Source organism: Trachypithecus francoisi, unplaced genomic scaffold, assembly GCF_009764315.1.
Source record: "Trachypithecus francoisi isolate TF-2019V2 unplaced genomic scaffold, Tfra_2.0 Lachesis_group3, whole genome shotgun sequence".
NCBI lineage: Eukaryota > Metazoa > Chordata > Mammalia > Primates > Cercopithecidae > Trachypithecus > Trachypithecus francoisi.
The window spans coordinates 153,183,634-153,207,698 of NW_022681468.1; the positions used below are offsets into that span (position 1 = coordinate 153,183,634).

Below are 24,065 nucleotides of genomic sequence, written 5' to 3' on the forward strand. Positions count from 1 at the left end.
CCTATACAGTGGGTAGACTACAAATTGCCCACCTCCTTCAGAAGTAGAGAGTGCTGCCAAGTCACAAGTTTAAAACGACTTATTTCTAGCACCATTCTTTCTTTTGAGCATGGTCTTCATCAGCTGGAAATAGGCAGATACAATCAACTATTCACTGTTTATCTGGAATGAGCGGCAAAGTGTCTGCTTTCCAACAAAAACATGTGTTTTAAAAATAAAAAGGAAGCGAATAAAAGCAATTTAAAAATAGGAAATACCTGCCTGTTTCAGAATACCAATTGTACTTCCAGCAGTTGAAGTGAATTAAGGCCACGGTCTCTATAGAATTTTTATTAAGACAAAATCAGTTTCTCCTGAGTTCAGATTGTGAAAGAATCCAAAGAAATGTTGTGCCAAGTAAGAGCCCACCTATATCATTCGTCATAGACCACAAGTATAGGAATGGGAACTATTAGAAACACATTCTAAATTGTAGTAATTCTCACTATCGGCAAATCTCTATACATACAATTGTACAACTACAGTCTAGTTGGTCTCTGCTTTTAGCTAAGCAGAGACGGTTAACAACAGACAATCCTAAAAATATTCATTATCACATGTCAGTGACTTGTTTTACACATTGGCAAAGTAGTGGTGTAGTAGATGAAGGGTGTGACTTGTTTGAACTTTTAAAAACAATAAGCATAGCAGAAAAATATTTCCCAATAAGGGGTGAACTCTTCAAATTGGAATGCCTGGGAGACTGCCCACCCAGACTTCCTCAAGTGAAGCTGACCAGTCCTTACCCCTCTGCTGCCCTCAGCCAGGCCCTCGATGCAGTCTCTCTCCTGGTTTTCTTGAAAGCACTCAGCGGGCCACTGAAGTGAGAGAACACACTAGGAATTCTACTTATATTGATTCATATCTAAAAATTAATGGAAATCACTCTTTATTGATACTTAATATATGGTTTGACACTAACAACCTCACGCAGACCAAGCTCCCTCTTGACCTCTGTGTCCCAGCTCAAGAGGGAGACAGAGCAAACTGTGGCCTCCACAGGGCAGGGGGTGCCCTCCTGCCCACATTTGCACTCAGCCTCTCCCAGCACATAATCATTTGCACTTGCCCAGTTAGACAGGCTTCCAGATAACACTATCTAGTTCTAGCTAAGTTAACCCTCACAACATGACCCTCTGGTTTTGAAAGGAAAACTGTGGTATGAAGATATATGAGCAATGCAAGCACAGGTAAGCATTCCTCTTATTCCTAATTGAAGGCATCATAATTCACACAAATTGAATACAAATTCGGGCAAAAAGGCTTAAAATTATCAATATGATTATTGGAAATATGAGTTAATATCCACAATTGCTAATAATGGCCTTCACCCTATTCATGAGACAAATATTTCTTGAGCACCTACTACAGGCCAAGCAGTATTCCAGGCCCAGGGCATATGACAATGGACAAAATGACAGGTCTCTGGTCTCATGGGGAAGAGGGGAAAGAGATATAATAAGCTAAATAAGTAAACCACATAGGGCACTCAAAAGTAATAGGAGAAAAATAAAGCAGGGAAGAGAGATGGGGAATGACAGGGAAGGGTTTATAATTTTAAATGAGTTGGTCAGGGAAGGCCTCACCGAAATGATACGTGATAAAAATGATGCAATCATGAGAGTAGGACATATCAAAACCAACCATCTTCTGTGTAAAAACAAACATCTACAATTTGAAATTGAAGGCATCAGTGCATTTAAAATTTCTAAGACGCATTTCAAAACTAGCTCATTTTTTTTAATATGTTTAAAATTCTTGTTTTCTTATTATACTTTAAGTTCTGGGATACATGTGAAGAACGTGCAGGTTTGTTACATAGTTATACACGTGCCATGGTGGTTTGGTGCACCCATCAACCCGTCATCTACATTAGGTATTTGTCCTAATGCTCTCCCTCCCCTAGCCCCCAAACCCCCAACAGACCCTCGTGTGTGATGTTCCCCTCCCTGTGTCTATGTGTTCTCATTGTTCAGCTCCCACTTGTGAGTGAGAACATGCAGTGTTTGGTTTTCTGTTCCTGTGTTAGTTTGCTGAGGATGATGGTTTCCAGCTCCAAAACAGCATGGCACTGGTACCAAAACAGATATATAGACTGATGGAACAGAACAGAGACCTCAGAAATAACACCACACATCTACAACCACCTGATCTTTGACAAACCTGACAAAAACAAGCAATGGAGAAAGGATTCCCTATTTAATAAATGGTGTTGGGAAAAGTGGCTAGCCATATGCAGAAAACTGAAACTGGACCCCTTCCTTACACCTTATACAAAAATTAACTCAAGATGGATTAAAGACTTAAATGTAAGACCTAAAACCATAAAAACCCTAGAAGAAAACCTAGGCAATACCATTCAGGGCATAGGCATGGGCAAAGACTTCATGACTAAAACATCAAAAACAATGGCAACAAAAGCCAAAATTGACAAATGGGATCCAATTAAACTATAGAGCTTCTGCACAGCAAAAGAAACTGTCACCAGAGTGAACAGGCAACCTACAGAATGAGAGACAATTTTTACCATCTACCCATCTGACAAAGAGCTTATTCTTTTGCATGTGAATTTTTGTGCATTGTTTAAAAATAAACATATTAGCACAACAGAACCAGTATAATGTTTATAAATAAAGAAAGAAATATTCATGTATTTGAAATGAATTCAAAAATGTTGGCTGATGGGAGTGTGTGATGAAGAAGTTTGGAGGTACTCTTCTAGACTACAATAAAGTAATTTTTATGAAATGACACTTTGATCACCCCTTGCTTATCTAAAGCATTGTCATAGTTTCTGATTGCCGTGAAAGGTATATTCAGAACTTGAACTTACTTCTACCGTGACCTGGCTGCTCTCTTCTCTTCATCTCAGCCTCACTTCAGAGAGACTGATCTTCTCCCAGTTTCTAGAGTAGCCCATGCTTCCTCTCACCTCCTGGCCTTCCCATCACCTATTTCCTCACTTAAGAATACTTTTTTTTTTTTTTTTGGAAACAGAGTCTTGCTCTGTCGCCCAGGCTGGAGTGCAGCAGCATGATCTCGGCTCACTGCAAGCTCCGCCTCCCGGGTTTACGCCATTCTCCTGCCTCAGCCTCCCGAGTAGCTGGGACTACAGGCGCCCGCCACCACGCCTGGCTAGTTTTTGAATTTTTAGTAGAGACGGGGTTTCACCGTGTTAGCCAGGATGGTCTCGATCTCCTGACCTCGTGATCCGCCGGTCTCGGCCTCCCAAAGTGCTGGGATTACAGGCGTGAGGCACGGCGCCCGGCCGAGAATACTCTTTTGAGGACCACCCTGACTCTCAGAAGCGTCCCACTTTCCACCTGCTCGGCTGCTCCTTGCCCTTCACTTTGCGGGATGCTTCAGAAATCACTTCCTCCTGGTGGCCTTCTCAGACTAACCAAGTCCAGTTTAGTTGCCCTCATTGAAATTCAACTTCCCCGTGAGCAGTAGGAGGGCACGGACCTACCCTGGGTCACTGCTGTAGTCCCAGAACCAAATCAGTGCCAGGCACATAATAGGCATTTCATACATACTTACTAAATGAGTAAATGAGTAAGTGAATGGTTAGAGCTACAGCATATTTAAGTATTGATACAAATTCTGTATCCTCTGTAATGCTTGTAGAGTTCAGGGTTCCATTGATCGTACTCTTATGGCAGTTTCTCTCTATATATATTTATAACAGGACATTTTACCCAGGGTTTTCATGATTTTCACCTTGGATAGCGTAAACTGATGGAATCTGACAAGCTTATAGTGCATCAGATTGTGCCTGACATGTAATGAACATACCAAAAATATGTATTAAAATATTTATCACATGAATTTATTTGAGAATGTAAGCTACAGTACCCTCAAAAAATATTTACTAAAATATTAATCACATGAATTTCTTTGAGAATGTAAGATCCGGTACACACCAAAAATATGTATTAAAATATTCATCCCGTGAATTTCTTTGAGAATGTAAGATACAGTCCTCAATTAGGGCAAACCTGTGTTCTTAAATGATCAATTTTCATAAAGCATAATGTCAAGTACATAAGCTCTGTAATTATATTCTGGACTAGTGTTTGCCAATATATAAAACACTCTTGTTTACATGTGATACATTTTCAGGATTATCTGTTCTTAGCTGCTTTGCTCATGAAAATTTACAAAGTTGAAATGATTATTTTCTTACATTTATTTATTTTATAATCACACCAAAAATACTGAATATGAGATGGTTGTGAAGTAATAATAATGTACCATGTCTGTATTATATATTCCATATGTATGATGGGTATGTGTGTGGCTGAGGAAGGTATGTACCTAGATGTGTCTTCCCCATGTAACCAAAGGCTGTCCTCACTTTACTGATACCTGGAGAAAGAACTTAATCTGAGATGCCACGAAATCTTCTTTACAGTGCTCACCAGGGAGATACATAAGAGATTAAATGTGACTAAAGGAACTAGACCTTCCTCCTTACAAAAGACTGATCATATTCTTCCTGTTGGTAATTATGTAAGTCTTTCCTTTTCCAAGTTACACCAACCCCCCAGTTTCTCAAACCTTGGTAAAGCAAAATGACATGATGAAAGAAAAATGTTAAGAGCAGACATACCTGGACTACTCTTGTAGTAGTCAGACTACATTCTTTTTGTGGAATACTCCTGACATTTTTTCACTTTTTTCTAAAAGCAATATTAATTTTTGTGGGATAATAAGAGGAAACCCCTAGCTTTGACCAAGGAAAAAAATAAAAATCAATGAATATAAATATAGAAGGAGATGCTGTGTGTTTGTAAGAACCTGCTCTCACATTTAAGCAAAATCAGTCCACGAGCAAAATCAGACCATGAGCAAAATCAGTCCACGAGCAAAATCAGTCCATGAGCAAAATCAGACTACGAGCAAAATCAGTCCACGAGTAAAATCAGACCACGAGCAAAATCAGACCACAAGCAAAATCAGTCCACAAGCAAAATCAGTCTACAAGCTGTGTTGTGTTGATAAAGTGCATGCTGTTTGAGAGCATTTTTTCCCATGATTCAGTGTGTTTGGTTTACTTTTAGCTATAAATACCTTTTTCATATAATCCTGCCTATCCAAGGCATACATATGTAAGCAATCTTGACAAACTGATCAAGCCAAGCTGCTAATAAATTTATTTGATCTCTGTTTTTTGCATATCCTGTAGCTCCTAAATATATAAATTCCCATATGTAATAAAAGACTAATTTTTATTACATTTTAATGGAGTGATTCGGCAATTTTTTATGCTTGTGTTTTATTTAACTACAGTGAAAGCCTTCAGAATAAGCTTCATGTAAGGATGTAAGTAGATGGGGAAAAGATGGAGGAAAATGGAGATGGAAGGTAAAAGAGCTTGCTATGCTCAGAAAGTGCTTTGCATTTCATTGAGTCTTACAATTCATTCTCAAGTACAGTAGCTCTGTTGTGTGAGCAAATCTCTTTGCCTAGACCATAATAATTGAACTTTTACAGATTTCCCAAGTACATCGAAACTGCTGCTAAATCAGAAAGGGTGAACTGAAGCTTGCTCCGCTGTACCACACTCACGCATCTCCAGTGCTATGCTGGATTTATTTTTGACACTAAGAAAAGAACCATGAATTTTTGTCAACTGCAGCATGGGAATTTACATTTGTTCTATAAAATGCACTGAAAGGACCAGCCTGCTCTTTGAGTATGGGAAATGTAATCTATCCAGCTCTCAATAAACTTGAGAATATATATCTGGTTAAACCCATCTAAAATGAGATGCAGTCCTAGCAATATGGTGGGCTCAGAAAGGCTGGCAATAAAAGTAGATATACAGTATCTGACATTAGATTGTTTCAAGCTTAATTTCAGTAAAGTAATAATGTCAGGAAAAGAAACGCTCTGTGATGCACAGATTGATATCATTAGATAGAAACTATGCAATGCCTTATGAACACAACCATTTTTGACTTGATATTATATGTAAAGAATAGAGCAATATTCAATGTGCCAGCTCCAGATTTGCAGTTATAGAAGTTGACCAGGATAGTGGCCAGGGAGAAGGATAAAATATGGCAAAATATACTCCTCTGTAAACAAAATCAAATGGGATTATACTACTCTAAAATATGTCCTGTGTAAATGCCCTCCACAATTTGCCCTGGGTAGTGAATAATTGCCCACATTCAATGAGAAGGAGCCTCCAAACACAGAACGTTAAACAAATAATGCATATGTATCATAGTCAAACTAAACAAAAGCACCTCGGTGGCACTTCTAGCCACAACAGCAGAGGTGCATGAAATAATTGGTGAAAGGCGATGGATATCTTGAGAAACCCAAGCAATGAAAGCCCTGTTCCATTTATTTTTCTCTTAAATTGCTTTTTCCAGTCAATAAATAATCACATAATCACATCCTACTTCCAGGAGAACATACGTGGTTGCCACCCTTAGCAGGTTTCATTTGTGGGCTCACACCTCTCTATTCAGGATTCCAAGTGTCAGGTCTGCCTTGGGCTTTCATCTTCACAAATGTCAAGTGTGTTTTGTCTTCAAAAACAATGGTGTTTCTGGTTTTACTTGTCCTGTACGAATCACTCTCTGCTCTCCTTTCTCATTTCGAGAAGACATTATAGCAAGTTCAGGTGCAGATCAACTTTGTAAGAAATTAAGTGATGCATACACAGAAGAGCAAAAGCACACGTAGAAATAGATACTACACTCCCCCCTACACACACACACACACACACACACACACACGCACACACACATTTTCTACCCAAATACAGCAAGACGCCCTAACAAAGAGATTACTTGGACATACACCTTTAAAAGCCAAGAAGACAAGTAAATAACCCATAGAGAATTATCCTTTACAATTTTGGAAAATATTATGGCAAGCTTAAATTAATAGCTAATGCCACAATTAAAAAATTATTTCTAAATCCATTTAGTTAAATATTAAGTATGCTCCCTATTATGCTGTGAAATGAATAAAGAGAGAAAGATTACATTTTTTTCTTTCACCTCCAAAATAATGAAAAGATTACTGACAAATCAATATTGTTGCTATTAATAGTTGCCTCCGTCAGCCATTTTGGGGGAGACGTAATGCTTTTCTCGATTTGTACACCACGAGTGTGTTCTCCGTCAGTCCCTTTCTCTTTAATCTTGTTTGAGTGTACAGCTCACTCGTCCTTATTTTATTGACTCAATCACAGGCGCACTGTCACTTTTTATAAAATGGTCACTGCAGAATCACATCAAGCAAATTTTTGATTCTGCAGTCAGTAATTTAGTGCCTTTATGGAATTGCAATTTCAGGGCTCACTGCTTGTTTTTCTAAAATGTACTTTAGGAATTAGTTACTCCAGCCACAAATCAGTTGAATTTATGCACAGTTGTAATACAGTTTATGGCCTCATGGTACATTGCTTCAAAAACAGCAGATGTGAAATTATGATAAATATAATGAGTGTTTTTTTGCCTGATCTAGTGGAGTAGAGAAGGATCTGGAGCGTGTTTACCTATCCCATACAGTACATTTAATGTCTTAGTCAGGAGCCCTGACAATGGCTGATTAATATCCTCATCTCTTTTATTAAAGATAAGAGTAGCACTGCAGTCAGGAGATAGAAAGCACATCATAAATCTTCGTAAAATGAGCAGTCAAATAATCACTCATCAGAAATAAAATCTACATACATTAACACTAACACTCAGCCTTCCACGCACACTGCCATAAAAAGCAAAAAGAGATGGCGGTCCTGAAGTTTTAATTTGAACTAGTTCTTTAAGTTGAATATTACCAACCCTGTAACCTGGATGCAAAAGCTGGCATTTAAAAGCACATGTGAAAGGAGCAGATGCCTCATCATTACATTAAGAGCATGAAGCAGGCAACAATTAAGCGATTCACTGGAAAGACATAATGCTGATCTATGCTAGCAATTAATCACAGAATACATTAGACAATGATGGGTGACCTACAAATTTTTGACAAAATAATTTTTCATCATGTTGGCGATTTCTTAGCCTAATATGCCTGCAAGGCACAGAGTCAAAACCTGTCATTTATTCCATCTCTCCTTGACAGGCGGCAACCTGTCTTCCAGACAAAATGAACATTATCTGTGCTCACTAGACATTTAGTGCAGGGCTTAGCTTATGACTAATGATAATCGGCAGACAGAAATGTTAGAGTCTGAAATAATGTTCTCTTTGTTAAAGAAATTTCTTGAGGTAGAATTTTTTTTCCGAAAGATGTATAAAGATAAAAACTGGTTTTTATCTGGGTTTTAATGCAACTCAAAGAACCAATATTTCCCTTCTACCAAAATAAACAGAAGGATGTAACAATTTTTTAAATTAACATCTCATTTGAATACCGACTCTTGCCTGAAAATGTCTTATGTGGTTAGGAACTGAGATACAAAGGAAAGCTCAGGAGATAGAGTCTTAAACAAGAAACTATAGGCAAGCTGTTTTGTGTTCCAGGTTTTATTTTGAATGTGGTGGAAATAAGTTTCAAACATCATGGGTGCATGTGTTGCAGAATATAAATAAATGAAGACCGTGTTGAGAAATGGACTCCCACCACTCCTATTTCTCTTGATTTCCATTCATCACTAGGTTCTTCAAAGCCTGAGACATAAGTATGTTTGGGGAAGGCAATTTTGTACAAGAGAAATGCGTAAAATTGCAAATTTGTTAAATCGATTTAAAATTTCACAAGCAAGTATTTTATCTTGTACTTATAATTAATATAATTGTTTTATATGCTTTGGATGGAGAGAAATAGATTTTTTTCAGTTGTTTTTCTTGTGCATTACACGTGCAAAACGCCATCTCAGAGGTAGATTTTTCTTTGGATTCAGGCACCAAATTCCTATTAGCCTTAATGGTACTTACACATGCACACTGATGGCGAATATACCCCCTAGGCTGGAAATTTAAAAGAACAAATGGCAAGGACATCAAAATAGTAAAGTCTAATTTAGATGATCCATAAGCCCGCACAGTTACTTTCCTGAGAAGGCAAACAAATGTTATGCCTTATGATGTTTCCGATTGTTTTGATAGCCCTGTAAATACATCCTCTAGACTCATTAGTTAAAGGGAAAGTCTGTTTTTATCAAGCAATGCAATTTTCAACCACATGTGTTTGGTTTGAATTTTATTTTTTTCTATTTTGCATAATGTGTTATTGCAAGTTTGTATAATGTAGTTGGTCACTTCAATCACGGCATCTTGCTGTGCACCTATCAAACAGCTTGTATGTCATTCTTTTCCCAGAGATGAAATAAAGAAGGAAAACCCAAAAGGTTTTTGACCCCAAATCGTGGTTATTTTATTAGGTTTGCTCCAATTTCCTTCTAGAAAGAATCTGATTGTTGCATAATCCAAAGAAGTACGTGTTATTCTGATAAGATGACAGCTGAAGTCCCATAAATCACTGAATTTATCAGTTTACAAAGCCAGATAAATAGTCATCTACCTGGCAAAGGAGGGCCTGTTCTGTTATTGTTCAAAATAATTCAGGGAAGGATATTGAGAAAATTACCCTTTCCTTTCTAAACATAGCCAGGGCTTCCAGTCCAAGGATCTGGATATACACTGACTGTGAAAGTCAGTATTTAAAGGTGTGTCTGATAACAGGATAGCAAACAACTTTAACCTTTAGGGATCACAAATCCCTTACTTTCCGGCTTTCATTTTATCTTTTGCAAAATAAAGATGAGAGCATTATCACCCTTTTTCCAGTCACTGAGCCTCATCTCTGTCATGTATATTGATCATCAGCACCAAGCAGCTCCTCAGTGAGGGCCAGGAGAACCTGAAGGCTGTAACAATTCCCCAGCAGGTTACATCACTGGGGCCCAACAGGCTGGAATTGCCTCCCTGCCAGGACAAAGCTAGTTCTGTGTTTGTTATTCCCACCTCCATGTAGGAAACCTCCAGAAAATCCTTTGCATTATTTAAAACTGAAATTTTACCTCAACAAAAATATGAATGAGAGATAGGGACCCGTACAGTCAAATGACCATTTGGTACTGATCACCCGTTAAATGTCACAAAAGAGTACATTTCATTTGATTAAAAAATAAATTAGTATATTAAAATCTGGAAGGCAGACAGCTAGCTTAGAGCTAAGGAAGTAGAGCTCTGTGCCTCCTATTCTAATCCTGGAAATAGTGAACTTTTAGAGCTTGTCCTCACCTCCACTTATTCTCTTTTAGCTATTATTAGATCTCCCTCTTTCCCATATGTGCCCCTTCTCCCTTTATGCCAGTCAACACACTCATCATACACTCTTTCTCTGTAGGTAAAATGGAGACAGAAGAAGAATGAAACGCTGATTCAAACATCTGGTAGATGGATCATAATTACAGCAGAGTTGCTGGGCAGATAAGGCTGAAGGCACATAGAAGAAAACAACTGTTGGGTGAATTTTGTGGGTATGGAAATGACACAGCACAGAGGAGCTATGAAGGGAGCTATGTCTTTGTTCCTGTTTTGAAATCCACACTTTGTTGGTTCAAGAATTGCTTGAAGATCATGCTTTTGATTTTCAGTGCACTCCTGAAGTAGGAGAAACACTGACTAGAAGGTCAAAGTCATAATACTACTTTATGTTTGAATTGAGGGGACTTCCTAGCTGTCTACCCAGTGCATGAATTCTTCTCAGAAACATCCATATGTAGTGGTGTTTTCTTTTGTCTTCCTTTAATGATGTGAAACTTACCCTGAGTAAGACCTTCTTCTCCTAAGAATACAAAAAGTTAATAATAATAATAATAATAGTTACTATCAACTTAGCATTTATTAAATACCAAACATTGGAATACAACCTTTACTTGTATGTCGTTTAAATTCATTCAAAGTATTATCAACCCATTTTAGAGATGAAGTCATCAAGACAGAGTTAAGAAACTTCCACAAGAACAGAGGACTACTTGGTTCTTTATGATTCTAGAGGCTGTGCTCCTAATCCGTATGAAATACCACCTCCTTCAAGTAGATACACATTTTTAGTCTTGCAGAATAAGCTGATTCCTCACAGGTGTCATCTTCACTTTCTCACCTCCTGTTCCACTCCTCCTCTTCCAGGAGGCATGTTTAGCCCAGTTTAACATTTCTAGTTGTCCGGGCTATTTTTCATGTGACTTAACTTCTGTTGCCTCATCTCTTTCGCCTGAGTATTCTCTTAAAATCTGACACTCAGTACAAACTGTAATAATTTTGAAGAGGTCTGGCCACTTTTCCTGGAAGCTATAGTTATATTTACATGGACTGCGATGAAGTGACCTTTGGTCTTAGGCCATATTTTGGAAGTGCTAAGTTGTGTCACTCAGTTGACACTCAAACGTTGCAATCCAAAAACAGTGCCAACTACATTTCATGTGATTATGACACACCTCTCCCTGGATTTCCACCTGATCTCATCATCAGTGGGATGTGGAACCTTCACTAGGCTTCGGTTTCTTTGTCAGTAAGAGGAGCTAATTTGTTGGTTTCGCTTCAAGACCTTCTCCAGCTAATATATTAGCTGCTGCTTCTACGCATGTTCCTATAAATTCTCTTTTGCATATTGCTCATTCCTCTACAGGCATACCAAATTGAGCATGGGGTTAGGAGACAGTGGATAGGGCTGACAAAAAGCAGAAAATTAAGGAAAAAGCAAAAGCTTAGTTTAAGAAGAGATTTATTGGCCAAGTGTGGTGGCGAGCACCTATAGTCCCAGCTACTCGAGAGGCTGAGACAGGAGAATCACTTGAGGCCAGGACTGTGAGGCTGCAGTGAGCTACAGCTGTGCCACTGTGCTCCAGCCTAGCAGCCTGGGCAACAGAGCAAGATCTTGTGTCTAAAAATATATATATAGAAGAGATTTCTTTACATTCAGGTCATATTTTATGTATGATGTGAGGAGTGTTGTAAACCTTTTAGAGTTGAAGTTTCTAAGAGGTACTGTCTGTCAGGAAAGCTTTGGCATGTTCCTAGATTGAACAGAAGAAGCAATAATCATTTTTTTTTTAAAGTATTTCAATATTTAATTCTGTACTGCAGTATTTAAAGGGTTCTAGAATCCAAACAACCAGTCCTTTTCTTTTTTTTTTTTTTTTTTTTCTTATTTTTTTTTTTTTTCTTTTTTTTTTTTTTTTTTATTATACTTTAAGTTCTAGGGTACATGTGCATGACGTTTATATCATGTATAACTCCCAATGCAATCCCTCCCTCCTCCCCCCTCCCCATGATAGGCCCCAGTGTGTGATGTTCCCTTTCCGAGTCCAAGTGATCTCATTGTTCAGTTCCCACCTATGAGTGAGAACATGCGGTGTTTGGTTTTCTCTTCTTGTGATAGTTTGCTAAGAATGATGGTTTCCAGCTGCATCCATGTCCCTACAAAGGACGCAAACTCATCCTTTTTGATGGCTGCATAGTATTCCATGGTGTATATGTGCCACATTTTCTTAATCCAGTCTGTCACAGATGGACATTTGGGTTGATTCCAAGTCTTTGCTATTGTGAATAGTGCCGCAATAAACAAACGTGTGCATGTGTCTTTGTAGTAGAGTATTTATAATCCTTTGGGTATATACCCAGTAGTGGGATGGCTGGGTGATATGGTACATCTAGTTCTAGATCCTTGAGGAATCGCCATACTGTTTTCCATAATGGTTGAACTAGTTTACAATCCCACCAACAGTGTAAAAGTGTTCCTATTTCTCCACATCCTCTCCAACACCTGTTGTTTCCTGACTTCTTAATGATTGCCATTCTAACTGGTGTGAGATGGTATCTCATTGTGGTTTTGATTTGCATTTCTCTGATGGCCAGTGATGATGAGCATTTTTTCATGTGTCTGTTGGCTGTATGGATGTCTTCTTTTGAGAAATGTCTGTTCATATCCTTTCCCCACTTTTTGATGGGGTTGTTTGCTTTTTTCTTGTATATTTGTTTGAGTTCTTTGTAGATTCTGGATATTAGCCCTTTGTCAGATGAGTAGGTTGCAAAAATTTTTTCCCATTCTGTAGGTTGCCTGTTCACTCTGATGGTAGTTTCTTTGGCTGTGCAAAAGCTCTTTAGTTTAATTAGATCCCATGTGTCAATTTTTGCTTTTGCTGCCGTGCTTTTGGTGTTTTAGACATGAAGTCCTTGCCCATGCCTATGTCCTGAATGGTACTACCTAGATCTTCTTCTAGGGTTTTTATGGTATTAGGTCTAACATTTAAGTCTCTAATCCATCTTGAATTAATTTTCGTATAAGGGGTAAGGAAAGGATCCAGTTTCAGCTTTCTACTTATGGCTAGCCAATTTTCCCAGCACCATTTATTAATAGGGAATCCTTTCCCCATTTCTTGTTTCTCTCAGGTTTGTCAAAGATCAGATGGCTGTAGATGTGTGGTATTATTTCTGAGGACTCTGTTCTGTTCCATTGGTCTATATCTCTGTTGTGGTACCAGTACCATGCTGTTTTGGTTACTGTAGCCTTGTAGTATAGTTTGAAGTCAGGTAGCGTGACGCCTCCAGCTTTGTCCTTTTGACTTAGGATTGTCTTGGCAATGCGGGCTCTTTTTTGGTTCCATATGAACTTTAAAGCCGTTTTTTCCAATTCTGTGAAGAAAGTCATTGGTAGCTTGATGGGGATGGCATTGAATCTATAAATCACCTTGGGCAGTATGGCCATTTTCACGATATTGATTCTTCCTATCCATGAGCATGGTATGTTCTTCCATTTGTTTGTGTCCTCTTTGATTTCACTGAGCAGTGGTTTGTAGTTCTCCTTGAAGAGGTCCTTTACATCCCTTGTAAGCTGGATTCCTAGGTATTTTATTCTCTTTGAAGCAATTGTGAATGGAAGTTGATTCCTGATTTGGCTCTCTGCTTGTCTGTTACTGGTGTATAAGAATGCTTGTGATTTTTGCACATTAATTTTGTATCCTGAGACTTTGCTGAAGTTGCTTATCAGCTTAAGCAGATTTTGGGCTGAGACAATGGGGTTTTCTAAATATACAATCATGTCATCTGCAAACAGGGACAATTTGACTTCTTCTTTTCCTAACTGAATACCCTTGATTTCTTTCTCTTGCCTGATTGCCCTAGCCAGAACTTCCAACACTATGTTGAATAGGAGTGGTGAGAGAGGGCATCCCTGTCTTGTGCCAGTTTTCAAAGGGAATTTTTCCAGTTTTTGCCCATTCAGTATGATATTAGCTGTGGGTTTGTCATAAATAGCTCTTATTATTTTGAGGTACGTTCCATCAATACCAAATTTATTGAGCGTTTTTAGCATAAAGGGCTGTTGAATTTTGTCAAAAGCCTTTTCTGCATCTATTGAGATAATCATGTGGTTCTTGTCTTTGGTTCTGTTTATATGCTGGATTACGTTTATTGATTTGCGAATGTTGAACCAGCCTTGCATCCCAGGGATGAAGCCCACTTGATCATGGTGGATAAGCTTTTTGATGTGCTGCTGAATCCGGTTTGCCAGTATTTTATTGAGGATTTTTGCATCGATGTTCATCAGGCATATTGGTCTAAAATTCTCTCTTTTTGTTGTGTCTCTGCCAGGCTTTGGTATCAGGATGATGTTGGCCTCATAAAAAGAGTTAGGGAGGATTCCCTCTTTTTCTATTGATTGAATAGTTTCAGAAGGAATGGTACCAGCTCCTCCTTGTACCTCTGGTAGAATTCAGCTGTGAATCCATCTGGTCCTGGACTTTTTTTGGTGGGTAGGCTATTAATTGTTGCCTCAATTTCAGAGCCTGCTATTGGTCTATTCAGGGATTCAACTTCTTCCTGGTTTAGTCTTGGAAGAGTGTAAGTGTCCAGGAAATTATCCATTTCTTCTAGATTTTCTAGTTGATTTGCGTAGAGGTATTTATAGTATTCTCTGATGGTAGTTTGTATTTCTGTGGGGTCGGTGGTGATATCCCCTTTATCATTTTTTATTGCGTCTATTTGATTCCTCTCTCTTTTCTTCTTTATTAGTCTAGCTAGCGGTCTGTCAATTTTGTTGATCTTTTCAAAAAACCAACTCCTGGATTCATTGATTTTTTGGAGGGTTTTTTGTGTCTCTATCTCCTTCAGTTCTGCTCTGATCTTAGTTATTTCTTGCCTTCTGCTAGCTTTTGAATGTGTTTGCTCTTGCCTCTCTAGTTCTTTTAATTGTGATGTTAGAGTGTCAATTTTAGATCTCTCCTGCTTTCTCTTGTGGGCATTTAGTGCTATAAATTTCCCTCTACACACTGCTTTAAATGTGTCCCAGAGATTCTGGTATGTTGTATCTTTGTTCTCATTGGTTTCAAAGAACATCTTTATTTCTGCTTTCATTTCGTTATGTACCCAGTAGTCATTCAGGAGCAGGTTGTTCAGTTTCCATGTAGTTGAGCGGTTTGGATTGAGTTTCTTAGTCCTGAGTTCTAGTTTGATTGCACTGTGGTCTGAGAGACAGTTTGTTATAATTTCTGTTCTTGTACATTTGCTGAGGAGTGCTTTACTTCCAATTATGTGGTCAATTTTGGAATAAGTGCGATGTGGTGCTGAGAAGAATGTATATTCTGTTGATTTGGGGTGGAGAGTTCTATAGATGTCTATTAGGTCTGCTTGGTGCAGAGATGAGTTCAATTCCTGGATATCCTTGTTAACTTTCTGTCTCGTTGATCTGTCTAATGTTGACAGTGGAGTGTTGAAGTCTCCCATTATTATTGTATGGGAGTCTAAGTCTCTTTGTAGGTCTCTAAGGACTTGCTTTATAAATCTGGGTGCTCCTGTATTGGGTGCATATATATTTAGGAGAGTTAGCTCTTCCTGTTGAATTGAACCCTTTACCATGATGTAATGGCCTTCTTTGTCTCTTTTGATCTTTGATGGTTTAAAGTCTGTTTTATCAGAGACTAGGATTGCAACCCCTGCTTTTTTTTGTTCTCCATTTGCTTGGTAGATCTTCCTCCATCCCTTTATTTTGAGCCTATGTATGTCTCTGCATGTGAGATGGGTCTCCTGAATACAGCAGACTGATGGGTCTTGACTCTTGATCCAGTTTGCCAGTCTGTGTCTTTTAATTGGAGCATTTAGTCCATTGACATTTAAGGTTAATATTGTTATGTGTGAACTTGATCCTGTCATTATGATATTAACTGGTTATTTTGCTCGTTAGTTGATGCAGTTTCTTCCTAGCCTCGATGGTCTTTACATTTTGGCATGTTTTTGCAATGGCTGGTACCGCTTGTTCCTTTCCATGTTTAGGGCTTCCTTCAGGGTCTCTTGTAAGGCAGGCCTGGTGGTGACAAAATCTCTAAGCATTTGCTTATCTGTAAAGGATTTTATTTCTCCTTCACTGATGAAGCTTAGTTTGGCTGGATATGAAATTCTGGGTTGAAAATTCTTTTCTTTAAGAACGTTGAATATTGGCCCCCACTCTCTTCTGGCTTGTAGAGTTTCTGCCGAGAGGTCTGCTGTTATCTGATGGGCTTCCCTTTGTGGGTAACCGACCTTTCTCTCTGGCTGCCCTTAAGATTTTTTCCTTCATTTCAACTTTGGTGAATCTGGCATTATGTGTCTTGGAGTTGCTCTTCTGGAGGAGTATCTTTGTGGCGTTCTCTGTATTTCCTGAATTTGAATGTTGGCCTGCCCTACTAGGTTGGGGAAGTTCTCCTGGATGATATCCTGAAGAGTGTTTTCCAACTTGGTTCCATTTTCCCCCTCACTTTCAGGCACCCCAATCAGACGTAGATTTGGTCTTTTTACATAATCCCATACTTCTTGCAGGCTTTGTTCATTTCTTTTTCTTCTTTTTTCTTTTGGTTCTCTTCTCGCTTCATTTCATTCATTTGATCCTCAATCGCTGATACTCTTTCTTCCAGTTGATCGAGTCGGTTACTGAAGCTTGTGCATTTGTCACGTATTTCTCGTGTCATGGTTTTCATCTCTGTCATTTCGTTTATGATCTTCTCTGCATTAATTAATCTAGCTGTCAATTCTTCCACTTTTTTTTCAAGATTTTTAGTTTCTTTGCGCTGGGTACGTAATTCCTCCTTTAGCTCTGAGAGGTTTGATGGAGTGAAGCCTTCTTCTCTCATCTCGTCAAAGTCATTCTCTGACCAGCTTTGATCCGTTGCTGGCGATGGGCTGCGCTCCTTTGCAGGGGGAGATGCGCTCTTATTTTTTGAATTTCCAGCTTTTCTGCCCTGCTTCTCCCCATCTTTGTGGTTTTATCTGTCTCTGGACTTTGATGATGGTGACGTACGGATGGGGTTTTGGTATAGGTGTCCTTCCTGTTTGATAGTTTTCCGTCTGACAGTCAGAAGGACTGTCTGTTGGTCTGTTGGAGATTGCTTGAGGTCCACTCCAGACCCTGTTTGCCTGGGTATCAGCAGCAGAGGTTGCCGAAGATAGAATATTGCTGAACAGCGAGTGTACCTGTCTGATTCTTTCTTTGGAAGTTTCCTCTCAGGGGTGACGCCACCCTGTGAGGTGTGGGGTGTCAGACTGCCCCTAGTGGGGGATGTCTCCCAGCTAGGCTACTCAGGGGTCAGGGACCCACCTGAGCAGGCAGTGTGTCCGTTCTCGGATCTCAACCTCCGCGTTAGGAGATCCACGGCTCTCCCCAAAGCTGTCAGACAGAGTCGTTCGCGTCTGCACCGCCCCCGCTCTTTCCCCTAATGGGCTGCAGCTGTGCGCTGTCCGCAGAGGTAGAGTCTACAGAGACAGGCAGGCTTCCTTGAGCTGCTGTGAGCTCCACCCAGTTCGAGCTTCCCAGCGGCTTTGTTTACCTACTTAAGCCTCAGCAATGGCGGGCGCCCCTCCCCCAGCCTCGCTGCTGCCTTGCGGATAGATCGCCGCAGACGGCTGTGTTAGCAGTGAGGGAGGCTCCGTGGGCGTGGGCCCCTCCCGGCCAGGTGTGGGATATATTCTCCTGGTGTGCCTGTTTCCTTAAAGCGCAGTATTGGGGTGGGAGTTACCCGATTTTCCAGGTGTTGTGTGTCTCAGTTCCCCTGGCTAGGAAAAAGGGATTCCTTTCCCCCTTGCGCTTCCAGGTGAGGCGATGCCTCGCCCTGCTTCAGCTCACGCTGGTCAGGCTGCAGCAGCTGACCAGCACCGATTGTCCGGCACTCCCTAGCGAGATGACCCCAGTACCTCAGTTGAAAACGCAGAAATCACCGGTCTTCTGTGTCGCTCGCGCTGGGAGTTGGAGACTGGAGCTGCTCCTATTCGGCCATCTTCCAGTCCTTTTCACAATAATCATTTTTAAAGTCCTTCTAATAAACTGGATTTATTATAAAACAAATTAACTAGGGTCAAGTTCTTTGAACTTAGATCCTATGCAGTTGTACTACATATCACCAGAATCAGGTGAGTTTTCAGATCTCTGAATGAAGCAGCATTTTTGGCTGAGTATCTCTAACTTATTCACTTTACTCCTTCCCTGAGTAGAAAATTTGGAGGATTTTTTTTTTTTCTTTTTTTTTTTTGGACAGTCTCGCTCTGTTACCTAGGCTGAAGTGTGGTGGTGCGATCTCGACTCACGGCAACCTCCACCTCCCAGGTTCAAAAAATTCTTCTGCCTCAGCCTCTTGAGTAGCTGGGATTACAGACACCCACCACCATGCCCAGCTACTTTTTGTATTTTTAGTAGAGATGGGGTTTCACCATGTTAACCAGGCCAGTCTCAAACTCCTGATCTCAAGTAATCCGTGCGCCTCAGCTTCCCAAAATGCTGGGATTGCAGGCGTGAGCCACCATGCCCCGCCAAGAGAAATATTTTTTAAATTATTTTAGATCTTTTTAGTGCTATGTTTTTGATGAGAGGATGGATTACCATAGGAAAGGAAAACTGTAGATAAGATCTTCTCTTCTTTTTTTTTTTTTTTTTTCTCTTTTTTTTTTTATTATACTTTAAGTTCTAGGGTACATGTGCATAACGTGCAGGTTTGTTACATATGTATACTTGTGCCATGTTGGTGTGCTGCACCCATCAACTCGTCAGCACCCATCAATTCATCATTTATATCAGGTATAACTCCCAATGCAATCCCTCCCGCCTCCCCCCTCCCCCTGATAGGCCCCGGTGTGTGATGTTCCCCTTCCTGAGTCCAGGTGATCTCATTGTTCAGTTCCCACCTATGAGTGAGAACATGCAGTGTTTGGTTTTCTGTTCTTGTGATAGTTTGCTAAGAATGATGGTTTCCAGCTGCATCCATGTCCCTACAAAGGACACAAACTCATCCTTTTTTATGGCTGCATAGTATTCCTTGGTGTATATGTGCCACATTTTCTTAATCCAATCTGTCACAGATGGACATTTGGGTTGATTCCAAGTCTTTGCTATTGTGAATAGTGCCGCAATAAACATATGTGTGCATGTGTCTTTATAGCAGCATGATTTATAATCCTTTGAGTATATACCCAGTAGTAGGATGGCTGGGTCATATGGTACATCTAGTTCTAGATCCTTGAGGAATTGCCATACTGTTTTCCATAATGGTTGAACTAGTTTACAATCCCACCAACAGTGTAAAAGTGTTCCTATTTCTCCACATCCTCTCCAGCACCTATTGTTTCCTGACTTTTTAATGATTGCCATTCTAACTGGTGTGAGATGGTATCTCATTGTGGTTTTGATTTGCATTTCTCTGATGGCCAGTGATGATGAGCATTTTTTCATGTGTCTGTTGGCTGTATGAATGTCTTCTTTTGAGAATGTCTGTTCATATCCTTTGCCCACTTTTTGATGGGGTTGTTTGTTTTTTCTTGTAAACTTGTTTGAGTTCTTTGTAGATTCTGGATATTAGCCCTTTGTCAGATGAGTAGACTGCAAAAATTTTCTCCCATTCTGTAGGTTGCCTGTTCACTCTGATGGTAGTTTGTTTTGCCGTGCAGAAGCTCTCTTTAGTTTAATTAGATCCCATTTGTCAGTTTTGGCTTTTGCTGCCATTGCTTTTGGTGTTTTAGACATGAAGTCCTTGCCCATGCCTATGTCCTGAATGGTACTACCTAGGTTTTCTTCTAGGGTTTTTATGGTATTAGGTCTAACATTTAAGTCTCTAATCCATCTTGAATTAATCTTCCTATAAGGAGTAAGGAAAGGATCCAGTTTCAGCTCTCTACTTATGGCTAGCCAATTTTCCCAGCACCATTTATTAAATAGGGAATCCTTTCCCCATTTCTTGTTTCTCTCAGGTTTGTCAAAGATCAGATGGCTGTAGATGTGTGGTACTATTTCTGAGGACTCTGTTCTGTTCCATTGGTCTATATCTCTGTTTTGTTACCAGTACCATGCTGCACCTCTACGCAAATAAACTAGAAAATCTAGAAGAAATGGATAATTTCCTGGACACTTACACTCTTCCAAGACTAAACCAGGAAGAAGTTGAATCCCTGAATAGACCAATAGCAGGCTCTGAAATTGAGGCAATAATTAATAGCCTACCAACCAAAAAAAGTCCAGGTCCAGATGGATTCACAGCTGAATTCTACCAGAGGTACAAGGAGGAGCTGGTACCATTCCTTCTGAAACTATTCCAATCAATAGAAAAAGAGGGAATCCTCCCTAACTCATTTTATGAGGCCAACATCATCCTGATACCAAAGCCTGGCAGAGACACAACAAAACAAGAGAATTTTAGACCAATATGCCTGATGAACATCGATGCAAAAATTCTCAATAAGATACTGGCAAACCGGATTCAGCAGCACATCAAAAAGCTTATCCACCATGATCAAGTGGGCTTCATCCCTGGGATGCAAGGCTGGTTCAACATTCGCAAATCAATAAACGTAATCCAGCATATAAACAGAACCAAAGACAAGCACCACATGATTATCTCAATAGATGCAGAAAAGGCTTTTGTCAAAATTCAACAGCCCTTCATGCTAAAAACGCTCAATAAATTTGGTATTGATGGAACGTACCTCAAAATAATAAGAGCTATTTATGACAAACCCACAGCTAATATCATACTGAATGGGCAAAAACTGGAAAAATTCCCTTTGAAAACTGGCACAAAACAGGGATGCCCTCTCTCACCACTCCTATTCAACATCGTGTTGGAAGTTCTGGCTAGGGCAATCAGGCAAGAGAAAGAAATCAAGGGTATTCAGTTAGGAAAAGAAGAAGTCAAATTGTCCCTGTTTGCAGATGACATGATTGTATATTTAGAAAACCCCATCGTCTCAGCCCAGAATCTCCTTAAGCAAGCTGATAAGCAACTTCAGCAAAGTCTCAGGATACAAAATTAATGTGCAAAAATCCCAAGCATTCTTATACACCAGTAACAGACAAACAGAGAGCCAAATCAGGAATGAAATTCCATTCACAATTGCTTCAAAGAGAAGAAAATACCTAGGAATCCAACTTACAAGGGATGTCAAGGACCTCTTCAAGGAGAACTACAAACCACTGCTCAATGAAATCAAAGAGGACACAAACAAATGGAAGAACATACCATGCTCATGGATAGGAAGAATCAATATCGTGAAAATGGCCATACTGCCCAGGTTATTTATAGATTCAATGCCATCCCCATCAAGCTACCAATGACTTTCTTCACAGAATTGGAAAAAACTGCTTTAAAGTTCATATGGAACCAAAAAAGAGCCCGCATTGCCAAGACAATCCTAAGTCAAAAGGACAAAGCTGGAGGCGTCACGCTACCTGACTTCAAACTATACTACAAGGCTACAGTAACCAAGATCTTCTCTTCTAAAAGCTTCAGTGATTGTTGCAGGCTTCCAGCAAACAACAGCCCATGTGTCTTGCATCATTACTTGAAAGATACTCAACTTATTTTGAGAGCTCCAGAAGTAGATGTTTTTGACATCATTGTTCTTTCTGCCTGAATCCAAAAAGGATAGTAGGAACCGTGAATCAGCTATTCTCATGTTTCAGTCTCATTACTTACTAAATTCATAACAACTACCTATAGAAGTTTCCTATCACCATACTTTTGCCCTGGTTTCTCTTTTCTTTAAAGGGAGTGGTAATTTTGGTTCTTTTCCTATAAAAAAAAAATGTTAAGTTATAAGATAATGTAGATAAAACTTTAACTGATAAAAAATATCAAAGGTAAGCTAATATAAAACCTTGTTTAATCCAATATTCCAATGACATGGGGCAGCCTTATAATTGATAGACAATGAATGTGGAGAAGAAGTCCTCAAAATTAGAATCCAGACTTCTGTTTTTTGTAGAGGGGAAAAGAAAATCACAAATACTTTAAACACTTTCTACCTGGGTGCCCTCAGACAAACCAACAATCATTTTCATTTTGCCAAAGCCAATGATAACTCTGCAGCATTTGCCATAGTTAACATTTCTCATCTTTCTGGCTTCCATGACACCATGATCTCCTACTTTTCCCAGCATGCCACTAATCCAGCTTTTCAGTTTCTGTTGCTGGCTCTTTCTCCTCAGCAGTCCTTAGGCCTTCATTTGTTCTCTCTCTCTCTCTCTTTTTTTTTTTTTTTTTTTTTTACTTTGTTATACTTTAAGTTCTGGGATACATGTGCAGAACGTGGAGATTTCTTTTATGGGTATACACATGCCATGGTGGTTTGCTGCACCCATCGACCCATCATCTACATTAAGTATTTCCCCTAATGCTATCCCTTCCCTATTCCCCCACCCCACAACAGGCACGGTGTGTGATGTTCCCCTCCCTGTGTCCACGTGTTCTCATTGTTCAACTCCCACTTATGAGTGAGAACATGTGGCATTTGGTTTTCTGTTCCTGTGTTAGTTTACTCAGGATGATGGTTTCCAGCTTCATCCATGTCCCTGCAAAGGACATGAACTCATCCTTTTTATGGCTGTGTTATATTCCATGATGTATCTATGCCACATTTGCTTTACCCAGTCTAACATTGGTGGGCATTTGGGTTGGTTCCAAGTCTTTGCTATTGTGCATAGTGCTGTAATAAACATATGTGTGCATGTGTCTTTATAGTAGAATGATTTATAATCCTTTGGGTATATACCCAGTAATGGGATTGCTGGGTCAAATGGTATTTCTAGTTTTAGATCCTTGAGGAATTGCCACACTGTCTTCCACAATGGTTAAACTAACTTACACTCCCACCAACAGTGTAAAAGTGTTCCCATTTCTCCACATCCTCTCCAGCATCTGTTGTTTCCTGACTTTTTAATGAATGCCATTCTAACTGGCATGAGATGGTATCTCATTGTGGTTTTGATTTGCATTTCTCTAATGACCAGTGATGATGAGCTTTATTTCATATGTTTTTTGGCTGCATGAGTATCTTCTTTTGAGAAGTGTCTGTTCATATCCTTTGCCCACTTTTTGATGGGATTTTTTTTTCTTGCAAATTTGTTTAAGTTCCTTGTAGGTTCTGGATATTAGCCCTTTGTCAGATGGATAGATTGCAAAAATTTTCTCCCGTGTAGGTTGTCTGTTCACTCTGAAAATAGTTTCTTTTGTTATGTAGAAGCTCTTTAGTTTGATTAGATCCCATTTGTCCATTTTGGCTTTTGTTGCCATTATTTTTGGTGTTTTAATCATGAAGTCTTTGTCCATGCCTATGTGCTTAATGGTATGGCCTAGGTTTTCTTCCAGGGCTTTTATGGTTTTAGGTCTTATGTTTTAAGTCTTTAATCCACCTTGAGTTAATTTTTGTATAAGTTATAAGGAAGGAGTCAGTTTCAGTTTTCTGCACATGGCTAGCCAGTTTTCCCAACACCATTTATTAAATAGGGAATCCTTTCCCCATTGCTTGTTTTTGTTAGGTTTGTAAAAGATCAGGTGGTTGTAGATGTGTGGTGTTATTTCTGAGGACTCTGTTCTGTTCCTTTGGTCTACATATCTGCTTTGGTACCAGTACCATGCTGTTGTGGTTACTGTAGCATTGTAGTATAGTTTGAAGTCAGGTAGCATGATTCCTCCAGCTTTGTTCTTTTTGCTTAGGATTGTCTTGGCTATGTGGGCTCTTTTTTGGTTCCACATGAAATTTAAAGTAGTTTTTTCTAATTCAGTGAAGAAAGTCGATGGTAGTTTGATGGGGGTAGCATTACAT

General features: G+C 39.5%; 1 long non-coding RNA gene across 1 annotated transcript; it reads right to left on the reverse strand.

Moving 5' to 3' along the window:
* Positions 1 to 3,185: 3,185 nt before the first annotated feature.
* Positions 3,186 to 9,663, reverse strand: LOC117070900. Its single transcript, XR_004432098.1, has 3 exons — positions 9,650 to 9,663; positions 7,748 to 7,752; positions 3,186 to 3,318 (listed from the first exon to the last, which is right to left on the reverse strand). It is a non-coding gene; the product is annotated as an uncharacterized LOC117070900 (long non-coding RNA).
* Positions 9,664 to 24,065: the final 14,402 nt, after the last annotated feature.